The 20,087-nt window shown below is 42.1% G+C and overlaps 1 protein-coding gene across 4 annotated transcripts in view; it reads right to left on the bottom strand.

The window, feature by feature from the left end:
* Nucleotides 1–20,087, bottom strand: part of SLC23A2 (solute carrier family 23 member 2) — a 66,100-nt gene that overhangs the window by 33,890 nt on the left and 12,123 nt on the right. The window contains exon 1 of one of the 4 annotated variants that reach the window (XM_075117544.1): nucleotides 19,018–19,123. The exons of 1 other annotated variant lie outside the window; for it this stretch is intronic. The gene's annotated coding sequence lies outside the window, so the exon portion shown is untranslated. Of the gene's footprint in view, nucleotides 1–13,935; nucleotides 14,005–19,017; nucleotides 19,124–20,087 lie in introns of those variants that run through there. 2 more of the 4 variants (XM_075117547.1, XM_075117545.1) reach the window with 2 other exon arrangements.

The following is a 20,087-nucleotide window of genomic DNA, read 5'->3' as shown; positions in this document are numbered from 1 at the left end:
ACTTTCCTGGCTTTTACAGATGGCTGAAGAGCCAAGAGAGCTCAGTCTGTTGCATACACTAAGGAGATGAGAAGCAAATTAAGGTGACAGCTTAATTATAATCTTCAATTTATTGTTTGTAATTAGCTGTCAGACTCATGAATAACAACAACTTTCTCCAGCAAGCAGCGATGAACTTCAGCCAGAAGGTGTCCAACCTTACCTCCACTGAGGTTAGCTTCACCTGCATTTTAAATAAATTCAGAACACTTGAGGCGAATATCCCCAACTGCAGCAGTTCCACCACCTCTAATAGCAGTTTCAAGCGTTTGGCATCTCTGTAACTTAAGCACACTATGTGTTTAAATACAAATCAAGGCATCCTCTACATATCAGATTATATTTTTGGCAACAGACACACGATAGAGATGTGGAAAGGGACTTGGACTCCCTGCACGTCAGGAAATTTTATTGTTAAAATGTATCAAGTCTGAGCAAAAGATAAAACCAGTTTTAAAATCCATTTCACTTTCTCACACCCAATACTGTGAGCTGTTTCTGGAAAGAGCACGCTGTAGGCTGCAGCTAAAGATAAATTCTCAGTTCCTGAAGTCTCAAGACAGCTATGAAGCATTTCAGCCAGTAACAAATGCACCACACTTACTTTGTTTAGTTTAAGAAAGTGCATTTAGGCCAAACAGCTAATATTACTATACAGCACTAGGGCCATATTGAAGAGAAACTGCATGCTGCGAGACAGAGCTGCTTACAGTCTGGTTGCCAGCTACGTTCACCAAGAGACACAGAGAAGGGGGACAGGCAGACACACTGTTCGGGTCAGCACAGAGTATCCAGGGAGATGCAGATGGCTGCAAAGGGGGCAGGATGGATGCCAAGAGATCAAGAAAGTTTTGAAAGAAACTCCTTCACCGAAACACTGTACCAAACTGATTAGGGAAACAGGAGTGCTGCTGCGCTTTGAAGATCAGCAATGCTAGACAATTAAGGAATTTTGTGGAGGCTCCAATTAGACAAGTTTACTTACAGGGTACAGCTACCCCCAGCCAGACACACAATTCAACAAAAAAGCAAAGCAATTCCCAGTTAATTGTGGAACAGCAAGCTTTCTCCAGATTGCCATTGGCTCTACTTAAGCCTGTTGCACAAAATTTCTGTACTGATTTTGTGCCATTAAGGTATTAAAAACCACAAGACTCCTCTTCCTCTTGTCAGGCACACCTTGTCTTCTGTGCATCAGATGGGAGCCACAGGCACCGTGGTTTGTGTTTCTACGTGTCCTCACTTTTACAAGTCCTGAGTTATGCTATTTTTAATACTAGAACCACCTTAGACCAAGATTCCCCCTTTCACCCTCCAGCCTGCCTGCCATAGCTGTTGACATATGCTATTTAGCAGCTTAAATACATTAAGCCTGATAAATTGTTTCTGAGAAAATGTTAAAATTGAAAATATACATTATCAAAGGGTTTTAAAATATTAATGTCTAAATTACAAGCCATCAAAAGAGTAGCAACTTTGCTACTCAAAGCTGTCCAAAAAGCTGTTTGATGTTTTCCTACAAAGAAAAAAGGTCCTCCCCAGTTGAAAGAATTCATCAACAAGTATCTCATCAGTGAGGCCAAGTACTTAACATGATGCAATCAAAGTACTGTCTGCAGACCCGCAGCCACAAGTTCAGTTGCTTCACAGTGCTGGCCACGAGTATTACATCTCCAGATTGGTACTCAGATACGGCGCCTGCAAGGTCCTCTACCCCACAAACTGTTCCAGATATGTAGGTGTGCCCAAAGGGCATTTTTTCAACCTTCCAGGGGATTTTGACCATGTTTCAGACGTGAAAAAGCTGCACAGCATCCACACTTAATCTTCTGTTGCTACATGTAAAAACCATCTTCCCACTTTAGTCTTAATAGAGCTTTTCCTCAGGCTATTTTGAAGCTGAGCCTCTTTGGTCCGAAAAATACTCGTGATCTGTCTTTACCAGGCACCTCTTGCACCCAAAGTTCCTTCCCATGAAATAAAATTGCACTGAAATGCTATTAAGTCCTTAAATGCTATAGAGAAGATTTTTCCCCTCTGCTCAAGAGCAAACTACATCCACGCCTGAAGAAAAGTAGACTTCAAATTCCTAAAGCAACACTTCACAAAAAGACATCATTTCCTTTTACCTGCAGTAGAAGCAGACAAAGTACTGGTATTTTAAATATGCCCAAACTTTCTAACATTTAGGTTTTAAAAAAAGAGTTGGCAGGCACTTTAAGAAGTTTTGGTCCTGAGTTAGTTTCTCACTTCAAAGCGCAAGCATATTCTTTCTTTGTAGGCACTAATGAATTTTTAAGTAGTTGGTATTTTGACTGCCATCCAGAATAGTATGTCTTAACAACTGACCGACGTTATTAGGGCATGTCTACACAAAGACACGCAGGAAAGTTATGCCGAACTCAAACCTTCCGTTGATTTAAAGCACATTAACTAAATCTCATTAACTTCCTGTATGAATGAGCTTGTTGAGAGGAGGACTTCAATCCAACTGAATGAGATGTTTAACAAAGGATCTCACAGCTTTCAAAAACTACATGTTTGGTTACTCAAATTATTAAAGAGAGCTTATTTAGGCTGTGATTCTAAACAAAAATATCTGAAATACGAGTATTTCTAATACGGATCTGTCAACCTGAAGGCACGTTTGGTCAAAAACGTTACTGGTCAAGCCATTCCTTGCTCATCTTTCACCCCATTACTCTCTCATCTTATTGTTCCAATAGCAACAGTTTTGCCAGATGTCCGCACAGCGTGTGCACCCCCTCCATAGGAGATCCCATCAACGTGTCTACATGGTCTGCATTAACAGAGTTCTAATGGAGATCAGGAAAGAAGTATGCAGAAGAAGCCATAAGATTATGTTTCAAAGACATGCAGGCAAAATCTAGGAGATAACAATTTTACAGCTTGACATCAAGCAACTGAAATCAAATGACACCTGCAGCATTCTTTAGATAGCAACGATGCTCGCAGTAAATAAAAATGAAATAGCGTATCACTGTTCTTTATAAAACACATCACTACTTTATAGCCTTACTTGCAGCTCAGTACACCTCCCTCGCTGTTTATGGTACACATTAACTTGATTTATAATAGTACACAGTCCTTACAGTCTCCCTGTGGAGCATTAATAATCAAAGAATTCAGATACCTCCACATTATTATGGATGTTAATACACAGTTCATTAAGCTCCTTCAAGGCACTCAGAAAGCAACCTGAGCACACACTGGTTCTTTTCTCAGCTTTCTTTGTACTTCTACTTGGCACTTTGATGAAAGCTACTTTTCTTTCCAAGACCTTAATCACATTAAAACAAAGGTGAAGTTAGAGACTCATCTAAGAAAAATTCCATTTATTAAGCAAATGAGGGTAATCTGCCAATTTTTTCAACTCTGAATACGAAGGTCCTTTCCAAAGGTTTGGGCACTCCTACGCCTACTTTTGAAACAGATGCTCACTCCTTGCTGAAAGAGAACAATTTTAGTCCAGTAAGCAATATAAAACCAGTAACTGATTACACACTTGAAAAAGTTTATAGTGAGTTGATCTATGGAGGCTTGTCTTGAAATAAATATTTCCCTTCCATTTAACATAACTTAGTCCAAGAAACTTTCAAGAACTAACAAAGATGCAGCATTCTTAAAAATCTCTTTTTACTACATAAATCTCATACAAATTTCTCCCATTTTAAAAACTAAAAAGAAGCCAAAGTTTATAGGTAAACAGGAAAGATGGTAAATACTTCTGAGTCTCCCTTTACAGAGATAACAATTTTTAAATAAAAAATTAAGTCCTCAAATCTTTAATCTAAAGGTAGTTAATTTAATTTAAGTTAATTTAACTACCTTTAATTTAAGGTAGTTAAAGATTTAGTTATTAAAAGCCTGAGTTTGTCAGGTTTAAGTTTTCTCACTTAATAACACCCACGCTAAAGCAGATGGATTTTTTGTAATCACCACCATTAACATCTGAATTCAGAGGCTCTTACCTCCAGAAACCTGTACCAACTTCTAGAGAATGTCTCAGCCAAGTCCTCCTCCACCTTTCTTCCAGCCTGTGCTCAGTGCAACAGCCTGAGTCACAAGCCGCAGCCTGAAAGGATGCAGACATCCCGAAGGAGGATTTTTATAATCTGGTCGGGCTCACTACATTGTATAACTGTACTGCGCCCAATCACAATCTCTGCTCGTTACACAACGGCTGAAATGCGGGAAGACACCACATGGTCATAAACTGTTACTACATGCCTCTGCCATAGTTACAAAAAGTAAGCGAACAGAGAGTCTCTCTGAGTAACAGCAGCATGTGTACAGATCAACCGGGACAAGGAGGTTCAAGTGTTTTACATAACTTGCAACACTACGGGAGAAAAGCCAGCCAGGGCCCTCAAAATTCAAGTTGCAGAAATACTTACATTCCCGACTCCAATGGCTGGAATCAGGACTGGGATTTTCTTCACCACTTTAGCATTTCTACAAGCCTCCGTTGTGCAACTTGCATTTTTATTAGCAATTAGCCAGTTTTCAAGAGGTCCTGGATCTCAAAGCTCTGTCCCGTAAGATAAGGTTTAGCAATCCATAACCTCACCAAGACCTGAAAACACACAATATAACTTGTGCTGGGCCCATTCACTTTCCTAATGGAAAATGCTGCGGAACAGTGCTGTTAAACCCGCAGAGCAAAGTGAGATGGAAAGGCATGCAGGAGAGACTTGAAACAACAAAAATTAATTAACGTGCAGTCCTTCCGCATCAATCTCCTCCTCTTCCTGACCCACTTCTCTTTCTTCAGGACAGCACTGTCTCAAGGCTGCCCTTACACTTCTAAACGTCACTTTATAATTCATCGCATCACAGCTCCTGCCTCAAGTTATTGCTCACCATCGAGTCTGCACACCATCCCCTTACCCCACGAGGGAAGTAACTGCCTCTCCATCACGCGCTCACACTATTAATGGAACACCATCACTTCTTCTACAGCGAATACTGTAAACGATAACTAAAATAAGCCACCAGAAAGTAGCACCCAACTACCAGGCGCTGCCCACATTTATACACAGCGTCTCTGCCACCTGCACGCAGCAGAGAGCCGGCCAAGAGCACAGCACTCGAGGGCAGAATAACGAGCAGCACGCTTTACCTGAAACGCACCTTTTGATCCCAAATTTGCGGCGGCAAAAGACAGGCCGATGGCGCCATCTAGCTCCCTTCGCTTAATGAGCGAAGTCAGCATTATGCAAGTTTAGAAGTTTGTCATACAGCCCCGAAGCTTGCTTAATTGTCAAGACCTGAAAGCCACACATCATCATCAGATCAGAAATCGGCATATGCTTGTTCTTGCATCAAAGAACCAACTACCAAACAGGGTGTACTTAATTGAAAGCTGACACTTATTACGTGCAGTGCTCTTTATTCATCACTTACTAAGAATGCACGGAAGAAAGCCAATTATCTCCACTGATTATTTTATGCAATGTGTGCGTATATAAAACCACATTATGTTCCAGCACTTAATCTCCACTGCATAGAGATGTTGAAAAGTTTCCTCCTCCACTTGTTCCTTTTCCAATTGTTAGATGCTTTCCTTTGCTCTTTACTTCTGAATTCCAAATGTTTCACAAACAGAAACATCTTCTAATTTCCATGTGGAGAAAGCTTACGGCCCTTATGCAAGCATCACCATATCTTAAGTTTTAAGACCATCCTGTACATCAGGTCCACAGACTGCCTGTAAGGTTACTCATCTACAATATTTTGAGGATTATGTTGGAAATTAGATGCCTTGAATCTTGATGTACTCAGAGGGAGGTACAGGTACTCACAGGGAGCTACAGGACTAAGCAATCAATGGCAAGGGAAAAACAAAGTTTTGAAAGAAATAAGCCATTTGTTTTTTTTTATTCCAATGTCCAGAGTTATTTTTTTGAATAGTTCCATCAGAAATGCCAGGGACTCAAATGCTGCTTCTCCTCAACATCAACGTTCACAGTATAACTGAGTTCAATGCAAGTAAAATTACTTAGGTAGCCAATTAAACAAGACTTGTCTATTTACCTTACAATTAAGACTAATCACTAATCACTTCCAAGTTCATCACTGGTGAGTGGAGAATTTCGTCATTCAAAAGATTTATTTCTGATCACTTAGTATTTACCCTCAATAATTTAGTTCAAATAAACCACCTAATAATCTGGATGCCTCCACTTAAAACCCAGCTTCCGTGATCGACAGTCTGGACAGATCTAATCGCAGGTTGTTTGGTTAAAATTCCTTGCAGTGAATAGGTACTTAATCACTGGCACACTTGAGATGAATGTTAATTCATCTCAACTCTTGTGACTGCTCTTTCAAGACAGTGGAATATTTTACAGTGCCTCTTCAAGCTCCATAATACTGTGAAAGACAGGCAGGAGTAAGCAGCTGAGAAGCTCTACGCATTGCTGCACTTTATTGATGGAAGCAAAATCACAGCAGACAATTTATCTTGCTCTTTCCACGCAGGAAGCATTGTCATGATGATCCTACATAGCTAGTCATCATTTTTATTAGCTGCTTAATATCTGAAATTTAAACTGATGGGTGCATTTCTCTTGCTTGCAAATGTTACTTCTAGGAGGAGTTCACTTCTGATTATTATGAGAAAATGCAATTTTTTGGCGCCTTCTCAGACATAAAGTCTTCAGTGTAAGGATGAAACAAACCCTTAAAGGTGCCCTAGTCAAATTTCAAACATTTGCTGTTAGACACACATTGGTAAACCGACTGACAATTTACAGGCAACGGTCTGAGTCTGAATATTTATTCTGAGGCCGTCCTCCCTAGTTTTACAGCTCTCAGAATCACAACAAAATTCTTCTTTGAAGTCACCTATTTCCACCGTACTGAAAACCATGTCCTGTGTATAGGAATGGCACACAACGGTTATCTCACATGATCAAAACTGATAATAATATGACCCAGTGACCGCAACCACCTGGTAAGTAAACACCTCCCTTGAACCTTCATATATTGCCAGGTAATAACAAGAAAAACAAAACATAAAAAGGAAAGTTTGATGCAGTCACCGAAAAACTGTTAAGAGCTCTGTTCTACAACTTATCTAAAAGGAAAAAAAAAGCCAGCTCCAGCACAGCAGATGCCTCACAAGTACTCAGCTGGGGCAAGGCACCCTTCTCAGGGCAACACTGTCAGAAAAAGGCACATCATCTTTGCAACAACATAGGACATCCTGTTTCATCAGGAGGGTGTAGGATGCCTTGTTTATGATGGCTAAGTGAGTCCCCCAACTACAGTTTTGTAGCATTCTCCTAATTTAAATGTTCTTCCTACCTAAGTCATAACAAATATGATGTAATATATCATATGTAATACATAATCTTTTACATCAGTGAAGAGATTTAATTTGTATGGCAGACTCCCATGAATGTCTTCCAGAACACACTTAACGTAATACAGCAAACACAAGAAAATAGCATCACATATTAGTAGAATAAATAGATCCGCTTCCACCCACAGCTTGGAATAGCAGAAAGACTAAGCCATTAAGTTTGATCTTACAGAGACATTTATAAATGCATGGAATTATAAATCCCTTGAAAAAACACTTACCAGAAGGTATGCTTTTATATGAAAACATCCACTGTTCTTTTCCCTAATGCTGTATCAAATATACACAAAGAATTACTGAAATTGCTTTCAAAGCTTACCATTTACCTCAAGGAGCAACACATGGTCCTGGGTACCACTTATAAGTACCTGACTCAACCCACTCAAATGCACACCCCTCTCATCCAACAGAAGGGACCCCCACAGGCAGTCCACCTTAAGTGAATACCCCTTTTCCAGGTAAAGAATGAAATGCTTTGTGCCCAACTTCTTTCCTTCTTAAATCCTGAATTCAGCTGCAGCTTGTATTACAGCATTTCGTAGAACTTTCCCTGCAACTGTGTATTTTTAAACACTTGTAAGAAAAATCCAGGGTCTGAGATATACACCAAAGCAGACCAATGATGGTTCTGTGTAAAGAATTAATTACAAGCCAGAAATGCCTTTAAAAATACCTCTGGCTGATTTCTGGGCGAGAAAAATAATTTTAAAGGAAAAACAACAATAAAAGAGTAGGGAAGCCACAGCCATATACTCCACAGGCACAGATCAAAGCGCTTCAAAAATTAAAGGAGAAGGAATGTGCTTTTTGTGACCTGCCATTGTATTCACCATGTCCATAAACTCAGTCAGACACCTATGTCTTTACTAGACCTCCAGGTATGCTTGTAATTAAAGGCAAAAGCTCAAGCCGTTTTTCTTCTAAGAACTGACAAAAGCAAAACCTGTTTATTGGTCAACATAGCACCACACGAGGTTGTAACCCTTAGAGCACCATCACCTTCACGTATTCCCAGATGCCGGGGGAAACGCTGTCTACTTTAGCCTAGGCTTAGAAGAGAGTGTATGGCCCAAACTCAAGTATGCAACAACTCAGCCAAGGGATCAACACACAGCTGACCTAATAAATCCGAGTATCTAATAAACCTACACCTAATAAGCTGCAAGCTGGATTTCAACAGCTAGACTTCACTTCTCCAACTTCACTCTTGTCACTTCTCCAACACCAGACCACAGAGGCGCGCCCTAGGTGTGCTCACAGGTTCTAGCCACGAGGCAAAAAACCACGATCAGCCCAACAGCTCCAACCTATTCAATGTGGCAGATCACAAACAGAGTGGATATGCAAATTCATATACTAAGTCTAGACTTGAAACATCTGTTGGCGTTATCTGCTAAAGTTGCAGTTTTGTAATTTTTTGGTATTACTTTGGCATTATTTTGCTGTTACCATTTAGTTATCACACCCATATTTCATCTCTATCTATCTATCTCTATCTTATTTTTGTGACCACAGTTTGAAAAGTGTGGGCTAAATCTCTGTACTTTGCCTGTTTATTTTTTTTCCCCTCTTCTAAAACCAGCAGACAGATCTTGCTACAGGCCGTGCAAAGAACACGGAAAGTTGTGTCCTTTAGTTGAAGCTGCCGTTATTCTCACTTTCTAAAGGCAAACCATGTTTACACAAAAAACATTAATACGGTTTTGAACTCAACACACCATTTGCTTAGATGCCTGAAAATATACCTGCACTAAATAGTGAGCAGCCAGGTTAAAAACTCCAGCTGCAAGACTAAATGTTTTGAAATAGGGGGGAAAAGAGCAGCTAGCCATACTTCTGTTCAGTAATCCTGCTATCTCGTTCACGGTTCAGAACACAAACGGCAAATGCGGCTTCGCAGTACTTCCCAACTGCTCCAGCAGCCGCAACACTTCCTCCTACCAATCCCAACCTCCTTCATCTGAAATTAAAAAAGCCCTTTTAATCTTCAAAGCATGGCCACAAGTCAATCTCAGACTTAGCACACTTTTTAATTTGCTTTTTAATTATCCAGTTGGGAGAGTTATGCCCTCCTTGCTCAGTGACCTTTCACTCCTTCAAGATTATTTCACGAAATCTTTCCTGGGAATAATCAGCAAATTCATACCACTTGCAGAGGAAATGTTTCAATGCTTCCAAGCACTGAGGGGGAGAGACAGCATGATTCTTTGCGTGCTTTTGTGCAGGCAGCCTTTGCTGCGTTACACAGCACCCTCAGCTCTGCAGGCCAAGTATCTTCTGGCTTTAGGCTGCTGCAAGCACAACCCTGACACATCTGCTCAAATACCTTCTCAGGAGTAAGTTGTCACTGTCCTGGGTTTTAGAGCCCCTGAGACCTTACATGGAGCCAACCTCTGAAACGGCAAGAAAATTCCTTTCTGCTGCAACTGGCAAAAGGTAGGGCACAAGCAGATTATCTATCTGTGCCATAGAGCAGTAATAGATGCTATTATTAATTATATTGGCAATAACAGATGCTATTATTACCGCCACCCATAATGGCTGACAAACTGTTTGTCCCGTGAGTTTGGGTCACTAAGCATAGCTTGGTTTCCCATAGACATAGGGAAAAATTAAGTCATTATCGCTATTAATGATTTTTAAGTTAAATCAGCGTTTACTCTCTGCCCACATACTAAACAACTGTATGAAACCCTGCGCTTGATTCCCACACCTTAAGCCAACCAGTTACTAATTTATTCATTTCACAACGAGCCTGGAAGTGTTTATAGAGACAGGCTTGTGTTTAACAAGACTTGCTGGTTAGCTTCCCATACTCAAGTTTCAGGCAGGCTTAGGTGAAAGTGTTTACATGCACAGCGATCACCATCTACTTCCTTATAAATGTGCACTTGTACATCTCGCTCGCAGCTCCAGACGTTAACGTTACGCCACTGGTTCAGACCGCAGGGAGAATCAGCAGAGACAGGAGGTAACTAGGATCTGTTGGAACCCAGCTGACATCTAACCTGTACGTCATATAACACGTTACCACACAGAGTTGCAAGATGTAATTTAGCCCAATAGCTTTGAAAGTTTTTCTCCATGCATAAGTGGTTAATGAAGAATGCATTAAATACATATTAATGCATTAAATATACCTACAAGCAACCTAACTGTTAAAGAAGGCTAAGTGAATTCTTCTCCAACTGAAGTGACAGAAATGGAACTGTCCACTTAATACTGAACTAATTGCTCAGGAAAAGCACAAAAATTATTATACTTTGGCAGAGTTCACATTACTTACAATAATATTTATGCCAACTATAGTTTGTTGAAGGAAAGCTTTTTCTTTTCAGCAAGACACGCCTTTTACAGAGAAGTATTTTGGCAACATTTAGTAGAATACTTTCTTTTGTGATTTTTGCCAGTAGAACAACCCTTTTTTAGCCAATATACTGGGGTTTCAATATTATACCTTACTGGTTCCTTCACCTTCAGGACTCTCTTGTGGACATCTGTGTAGCACTACTTTAAAAAAAAATCACCGTTATTCTTACTTAATTAGCATCGCTTAAAATGTGAGAACTCTTTGCTACTACTATTTGGAGTAATATCATTTAGGCATCCATTTTGCCCTCAAACAAAATTTTCCATTTGAATAATTAAGAGTAGAAAAGACCAATACAGATAGAGCCTCCTTTGAAGGTACCCACGTGCTGCGCTGTCTCCATGATAAATCTATTACCTGCCATTCAACAAAACACTGTCTGTCACAACAGCCTCCGGAACAAAAACAGTAATTAGACGTGGATCTTCATACACTTGGGTGCACTGCTCTGCAGTCTATGATGCAGCAGGTTTAGAAAGCAAGGAACAGGGCACCTACGCAAGATTAAAGACTGGGCTAATGCTGATCACAAAATCTTTACCGAAACCTCACAGCCAAGGAGGAGAGCTCAGCTAATACTTTGGGTTAGGCTCACTTATACTAAGAAACTTAATAGAAGGCTTAATGGACAGCTTTGCTTGATTCGATTGTGCCTTATTAGGCATCTTCATGAAAGGCATTAGATGTGTTTGATCCCTCGCAAAGAAGAGGAGGACTCATTAGCAATAGATGTTTACAAGTACCCAGGGCTCAAGATTACAGGAGTTCTTCCCCTTCTGCAGAAGGGGCTTTTTAGATCTATGGTTTTACGAGAAGGATCACGCATCATCTCCGAAAGAGCTCAGGCTTCCATCCTTCGCTTTTTCTGACATTTGCAAACAAGACAGACACTGAAAATGTCAGCTTGTTTGAAAGCCTGATTTGTAAGAGCCAACTCTGTTTACAGACCTCAGTACGTAACTAGCAATCCAGGAAAACTCAAGCTGTAGGGCCAGTAGGCAATAAAGATTATTATTTATACCAAGCCAGATTTTCTATGTTCTGAAATCCACTGAAATTTTCAGTTTCCGGCTAGAGCAAATAAATAGATACACTATCTTACTACAACAAAAACACAACACTTGGGTATTTAAAAAAAAAAAAAAAAGAGGGCCACTCCCTCATCCATATAATCTTTTTGTTTCAGTTTCAAAAGCATCTGCTAGTAAGTTGAAATAAACTACAGGTAACCAAAAAGTGTCTAACAGTCTGAATAAAGCAGAACAGAGCCCCATAAAATTCTGTTGCTAATAACTGTTATGCTCAGGGTAGGCTCCCAAAATTCCACACGCAAAGTTAAGTGGTACCCATGCAAATACATACTTCCAAGATCAGCAAATGACCAATAACTGTTATTGTTCTTTATTTCTGAACACAAATTGTTCACATTGTCATACTGTTCAGTGTCCTTTCATATACAATATTGCAATTGTGTCTTGCAGTCTGATCCTACAGAACAGAGACCTGGAGCTACAATTTCTTTCTTGTCAGTCTGAATCCCAATAATGCCTTTGGTTTGGCCTTTATACAATGAAATGCTTACTAAGAAACCGTACCCTTTAAGCTTTTATCAAAAACTCTGATCTGTTAAAATGGGACCAAGCAAATGCTTCTTGCATCAGGAACATCTACCTCAACTTTCAGAAACAATTCATTTTGTACAAAAATAAATTTTAAAAGGGGAAAAAAAAAGCTACTCTAACTTGTGAAGCAGCTGGTGCTTTAGAGTATATCATCTGCAAAAACCAGGATGGGTTTTCTTTGGTCAGGTATGGCCTGAATACAGGATTCTCCGCACAATAACAAACAGAGTAGAAATTGTAGAATTTATGAATTTATCTTCCTGCCAGTGGGATTCAAAGACTCCATGGAAATTCAAACCTTACCACAGCACAGTCCTTTAAGTGCTATTAGCTCTGGGACACTTTCATTTTATTCAGCTCACAAAATAAGGAAGAGGTTACTAACTTGCAGTGACACTTTTTATTTCCATTCCAAGCTTCTAAATAAAAAGTGAAAGTTGTGACATGAAGTCACAAGCACATTTTTAAGACATGCTCTATATGGCCTTGAACACTGGTAAGAACATATACACACTTTTTCCCTTAAAAGCACAACAAAGCAGAAACACTAGCTACATGCTTAAATACAAGACAATACAGGTTAACTGATAAAAGGAACAAGGCCAGGAAAAAAAAAAACCCTTCAGATCACCACATCTGTGCTAGAAAAGAAAGAGCACTCAAAAAAGATACACTGAATGGTAGACTCCAGCACCCAAAGACTTCCAGCATTTCCTTCCCATTCCTAACACGAGGTCAACCACATACCGAGTGCTGAAAGACTGGGATAAATTCACTAACGGCGCATTAACCGCCTCATCATATAAACACAGCTAAGAGCACGCTTGGTAGAGCAAGTGTTTAAGGCACCTTCCTATTAAAGCTTCCAAACTGTGCTTTATTCTCTTAACTTTTACAGTCTTACAAGCGTACTAATAGCCAGCATACCACTAAAATAGGCCTTATTGCCCTAGGCTGCCATTTCACAGCCATGCAAAATAGAAGTAAATCCAATTAAAATGTGTTGCCACATTTAGAGGCCAAACTGCTCAAAGCATCCACACACAAGGTTACTGCCCAGGAACATAAGCACATAAAACCCCCGTGAAGTCGCTTTTTACTCACTTTCCTGCTACACCAGCATTGCTGTCCACCACGCACTCTCAAAATGCTTCAGCCAACTGTTCGAATGACACAGGCACTGCAATAGTTTGATTTAAAAATAAATTCCAACAACAAATTTGGGGGCCATGCAGCCATTCAAAATCTGTTCGGTGAGTCACTACATTTCACAACAGTCAAAAACAAAATAATGGTGAGTCAATCCCTCCATCACCACTTATACTAATTTGAGCCCATACTTCAAGCAATTTTAATCTAAAGCAAGTGCAAAGGAAACGGGTGCAGAACTAAACCAGTCCCTTTTATCACAAAGGAGATAACAAGCAAATGCTGCTTAAATCCAAACACACATCAGCAAGTTCAGTTATTCCTTTCATACCACGCAGAGCCTGAAAGTTCAAAAAAATACTCACAAGTAGCGTGCTGCTCCTTACAGCTCCTCTAATACAATTACAACTGGACTAATCTGCTCCTTTCCGCTCCTAAAAAACACAAACTATCAGACGGAGCTTGTTTTCCCAGGAACTTTGTTGACACAAGTACAAGATCAAAACATCACTCATTCAGAGGAGAAAGATTTATCGGTCTCTTACCATACACAAGCTAAAATCCAGCTACACCATCATTCTAAAGTGCACGTGACACACTCGTACCAATACACATCAGTTTGATTAGGTGGTTAGTAACATAGGTTTTGGGGAAAGAATAAAATATCCTGACTGCCTGAATGTGGTGAGAAGAAATTCCCTTTCATCAGAATAGGACAGTTCATTCTCTCCTAAAGCAGGTTTTTTTTAAATTAAAAAAAAAAAATAATTTAAGACTAGACACTTGGATGCTAAGTGCATTCCCCCCTCAACCAGCGCTTTCATCTTCCAGCCTGAACACTGAGGCACAAGGAGATTTAGATCACTGAATTTCTAAATTATAAACCCATTAAAAGACTAGTTTTACTATTACCTCCAGCACAGCTATTCCTCTGCAAATGACAAAATGGAGCTGTCGGATAGGAACAAGAAGTATTTCAATACGTTCCCACTGCGCAGGATGGAGACAACCAAAACGTGCGCTTTGGGACTCCCTCACAACAGCCTGGCCGGGACCTCAGCGGCCAGCTCGTCCTTCCCAAAACCAACCCAGTGTTTTCACAGCCCAGTCGGCACAACTCTACCCTAGGGCCACGGCACAGCCAAGGAGAGTCACAGCTCGCTGCAGACTTAAGGCGAACGATGATTCACTATTTACTAGACAGATGACAACATTCAGTACCAAGAAATAAGTTGATCAAACCTCTGAGAGCACACTGCATTAGAAAGCCATGGGACACGTGTCTTCCATCGCTAGGCACGCTGTATTTCTGATGCCACACACGGTTTTATTGCTATGTTTGGCAACAGAATTTGCGAGGATTAATGCTGAGTGAGGGGAATAAAACTAGAGCAGGAGACTTCTTAACTAGAAGACTAGTTCTCCCTCCTATTTCCTTTCCCCACCAAGTGCCAGCAATGTTTCAACACCCCAATTCCCTTTCCCAAGGAGGTAGTTCTACTCCTTTCATAGCCAAATTACCATGGCAAGAAATCCACATTTAGATTAATCACCAATAGAAGAACGTTCAAATAGCAGACGTTTCCTTCCCATAACCTGTAAATGGCCAAATAGCATCAGATTTCTTTTTTGCCTTCAAATAATCGTTGTCATAAGATGGCTCATAACAACTAAAAATATTTAGCCATAAAGAAAACATGCTCCCTGGTACTGGTAGAAGTATTACGTTCAGTACCAGGGAGTTAGCACAATGTCTTAATGCACTTCACCCCTGGGAATGGCTAGAGAACACGGCAAATAGCTTTCATTTTAAATGATTTATTTTATTCCTGCCTTATACCACATCATGATGCATATCTCTCTACTGATCCTGACTGTCAATATTTTCTTACTGCAGCTTTTAAGTAAAATAAAACATGCTGTAACTGCTGTCAGAGCATTTCATGACCGCTAAGGCTTCATAAATAAGAACACTTGATACAAATAAATTTTTCCAGCAATGCATGAACCACCATCTTCAATGGAAGAAAAACCGTTCTGCACAGCCATCTGGATTTTCTCTTGTAAGGATAAATGCATAAAGAAGTGCTCAAAAGTGAAATAAATCTATTGAAGAAATGGCCCCACAGAATCTTTTCAGGCTTGAGTTTTCTTACTATTTTTCTTATGTGGTTCACACAAAGACACTGATGGGAACAGCTACAGCCAAACAAGATCTTCCAAAAATCACCTTGCACAGGACAGTGGTTTGTAACCTGCTAGGAACTGGAATAGCTCAGGAGGGCACAGTCAGCTGACTTCTGGTACAAACAAGGATCAGAAGAGGTTAACTGCTGCAGTTCAGATTAGGTCATTGCAGCAGTTTAACAGCCACTTCTGGAGGAATCCATACTGAAGATGGGGAAAGTTTCACCCATTTAGTTTTCAACCAAAGCCACTTCAGAGCACAATAAGAAAGTCCATTATATTGAGGAAGTTGACAGATTTGGCTATACCAGGAAGAAAAAAAACCCAAACCTATATTGACAGAATCAAAGAAAGAAAACTCAGCTTGGTTGAATTCAAAAACCTTTTAAATAGTAAGTGCATACAAACGCAGTATCTTCTACAGGGTCTTTAAAACAAATGCAGGGAAAATCCACAGTCATAAAGTTTTCTGTTAGGAAAAACAAAACAAAAAAATCCTCAAAAACTACCACGATCTTAAGCTCCCCCTGAAGAAAATACTCTTCAAACAGATTATATCAACGAAGACACAACTTTTATTTCTCCACTGGAATTCAACTCCCTGTTAGTTTCAACTACAGAAGACAGAAATTCTTATGTCGGCAGTCTAAAAAAAAAACTCCATACATATACATCACTCAGCATGGCTTCAGGGATGTACCCACAGGTCTACCCATGGCTCAGGGAGGGTGAGGAGCAGGTAAAAATTCTCCAGACAAATCTGGCTTCAGTATAAACCCAAGGCTTTTGTGGGCTAACCCAAAAAAGCTCCCTGACCTCACTACCGAGCAGCCATCCGTACAGGGGTACCAGCACCACCAAGGGGTCACTGCAAGGCTGGGAGCGTGCCGCCCGTGATGGATGGGGGCTGCTTAAGCTGCTGCTGTCACCGAAGGAAACATTCATCAACCCACAGCCCAAATTATGCTACTATTTGAAAAGCTGTTTTTCCTTCAGATTTGTTTCCATACCGAAGATGCAGAATGAGCAAGAGGCCCGTACTTGGAGAACCTTATTCCCATCCAGCTCCTTACGTCAATGTGAGAGCCAGGTGCCTAGAGAAAGCAGTTCACCAAATCTAAGCCTAGCTAAGAGCAGGGCTTACAGACAAGTGACAGATTGGGATGGATTTTAAACCATATGAATGTGGCCTATTAAGGAACAGCAGGAGCACAACTCACCCTTGAGAACTGCAGTCCTTACCTCCTTCCCTTATCCCCAGGGCTCTGACATTTTCAACTCCTATTTGCATCTTCACTAATGCCAAAGGCTTGTTTAAATCCATGATAAAAATCTCAGGCCCTGTTTAACCTCATTGGTAGCCCAAGGTTGAATTTCTTCCAGTGCATCTCCATGTTAATACTGCTCTAATTTCAAGCTATCTGGATCATGACTGGAAGCCAGGAGTAGGGTTGTAAAAGTTCATCAATTACTAATCCAATTGCCCTACATATCTCAAGGATTATTTTCCAGTTTACTGACCTGAGTAACTTGTTGCAATACTCTTTTATCTATAGTGAAATCACTAGGTAGATCAAGGTGGGCAGGGTTCACTCTAGCCCTGGCAGTGTGCAGCACATCAGCAGCTAATCGCTCTAGTATTTATTGTGCTTCTCCGCTAGGTTTTACAGCCTGCATCAAACTCCAGCTGCCAGTAAAACCACTACCCAAACCAGCTTTTTTTTTTTTTTAAAGCTTAAACTGGGTAATTTACATCTTGTTCAACTACAACACGGTGCTGCAGTGAGGATATACAAACATATTAAGCTCTCTGTGAAAACAGATCATTTGGTATTTTTATTTCAGCTGGTCAAGTTCAACATCGACAGGGAGCTCAGCATTTACCTGGCACCGAACTCATACTCAGAGAGTCCACTACATAAGACAAATGATAAAATGGAAAATATTAAAAGGCGAGGTCTTTACCTTGTCTTAAGTACATCTCAGGATTTCCCTTTCCTGCCAGAATCTTCTACTGGCTCTGCTGGCAGCTCGCTTTCAGGGTCAGCCCCTGCCTGCACTTACCTGGCAAGGTTAAGGGACACGCTGCATGGGACCCAAAACTGTGTTAAGTGTTCATCTTCCCAGTCTACAGAATGACAATGACGGCCCCAGAATGCAAGGATGGGAACGAAACTGTACAAGCCTCTGCCTGCATTCCCATCTTTTATAAAAAAAAGCCAAACCCACTAACAACAGAAACGCACAACATGGGTAGTTAGTCCTTATCGGTTAAGTAAGGAAACCTAATCGAAGGCTTTCAACAAGCTTTGTTTGGGCATTTTTCTGCCCTACCTACATCACTTATTTCTACCCAAAATGTACGTTAAAACAAAAGAAAATGACACATGATACTGAACGGGGTTCACAAGTCAAAAGCAGAAATGAGAAATATTTACTGACTTGATCTGCACTAAAAAAAAAAAAACAACCAACCAACAACAACAACAAAAATCAAACAAATAAAAAAGTGAAGGAAAAACCCCCAAAGCATATCACGAGAACGGGATCAGACAAGAAAGCGAGGCCACCCCTTCATGACCAGGGGAGAATTAACCTGCATTTCTCCATCCCATTTGCAAGCTTATGACTCTGCCACCCATTTTGTTTCAGATTAAAGGAAAAAAAAAAATTTAAATAGATGATGTCAATAGAAGAGAGAAGATAACCCGCCACCCCCAGGGTAGATGCCCTCGATGTCTCTGCCTCGCAGGGCAGGTGAGCCCGCCGCAGGTGCCCTCCTCAGGCATGTCCCTCTCCCGCCGCCGCCCAGGCCATGCCCCAGGTAGGTGCCTGCGGCCCTTCCCCTCCGCCCAGCACGGGCTGGAGGCGATGCCGAGCCAGAAAACACCGGCACGGAAAACACGGAAGGGTTTAAAATATAAAATAAAAGGGAAAGGAGGAGAGGTACGGACAGCGCAGGAGCCGCACGGCCAAGGTGAACCACGGTCAGGCAACATGGTGGAGGCTGCCGGGGAGCCCCGACCCACCTCGCCGGGGGGAGGAAGAGGCGAGCCCCGGGTGCCTGGGGATGGAGGGCGGCTCTCAGGCGGCGGCGTGGGGCCGGGATGGAGGTGACAGCAGGCGGGAGGCGAGAGCAATGACCGCGGCGAGCTAAGGGGAGAGCGCCGCGGGGGAGGCGCCGGCGAGGCTTCTCCCTCAGGGCGGACGGCAGGGCGAGCGGCGGCGCCCTGCCCGCAGGAGAAGGAGGACGGGCTCACCTGCCATAGCGGGCTGAGGGCGGTAATGGCGTTGGGGGTTGCAGCACCCCTCGGCTCCGCTCCGCGCGTTCAGCAGCGGCGAGTGCGGCGGGGCCGGGGCGGCCCCGGCAGGCAGAGCACGGGGCGGGCCGGGCCCCGCTCCGCCCCCGACAAGATGGCGCCCACCACCCTCCCGCCCTGCTCCCCTCAGGGCGCGGCCGCCATGGCGGCCCCCGGGTGGCGGGGCTGCTGGGACGGGCCGAGGGGGTTCTCGGCCCCGCGACGGGGCTCGGTCCCACCGGCGCGCCTCGCCTGGGGCGGGTGTGTGTGTGTGTGTGTCTCTCCCTAGCCCCCGAGAAAATGGCGCTTACCTGGTGTCACCACAGGCTGCGCTCACCCTTGGCCCTTACTGGGGTTTGCGTTGGGTGGTTTTTTTTTAGGAAAAATCCAGCTTTTATAATAGGAGAGTGAGCTTGGGGGGGATGAGGAAGGATAAGGAAGTTGAGCCTCCCCCTCCCCTCCCCCCCACCATCAAAGATGACATCTCCACCCCACACACATCCCTCTTCCTAAAAAATCTCACTTTTCTGAGATTTTCAGTTTTCTGGCTGGGGGACAGACGGGGCAAATCTGACATAATCCCCCCACCCCATGGAACTGGGTGTTTTCAGACATACCACAGACATTTGCTGCTGTGATACCCCGTACCAAAGACGGACAACTCTCATGTCCTCCACAGAACCTGAAATTCCTAATGGATTTTCATAACCTTAACTCGCTTTAATTTGGCTTCTGCCCTTTCCAGTACACGTAGTTCTTGGACATGCTGAGAACCAGCTGGCTCGTGAAACCTTCTGCTGCCCAATGCTTTTCTGGGAAGCCACCTCTGGTAATTTCTACCTTTTCTGCCCCGCAGTGAAACCATGCTACAAACATCAGCCTGCTAATTTGCAGTAGGTGTCCTTGAGATAATATTGACTGATGCTGAGCTTTCTCCCCCACCAACCCCGTTCGTTATTTGATTAAGGTGCCTCATAGCTGCAAGTCGATAGGAAAGCCTGTGCTCCCCAGTCCAGTGACACTAATTGTAA

This window comes from Phalacrocorax aristotelis, chromosome 24 (genome assembly GCF_949628215.1).
Source record: "Phalacrocorax aristotelis chromosome 24, bGulAri2.1, whole genome shotgun sequence".
In the NCBI taxonomy this organism is placed as follows: Eukaryota; Metazoa; Chordata; class Aves; order Suliformes; family Phalacrocoracidae; genus Phalacrocorax; species Phalacrocorax aristotelis.
This window is presented reverse-complemented; position numbering and strand designations above follow the sequence as displayed.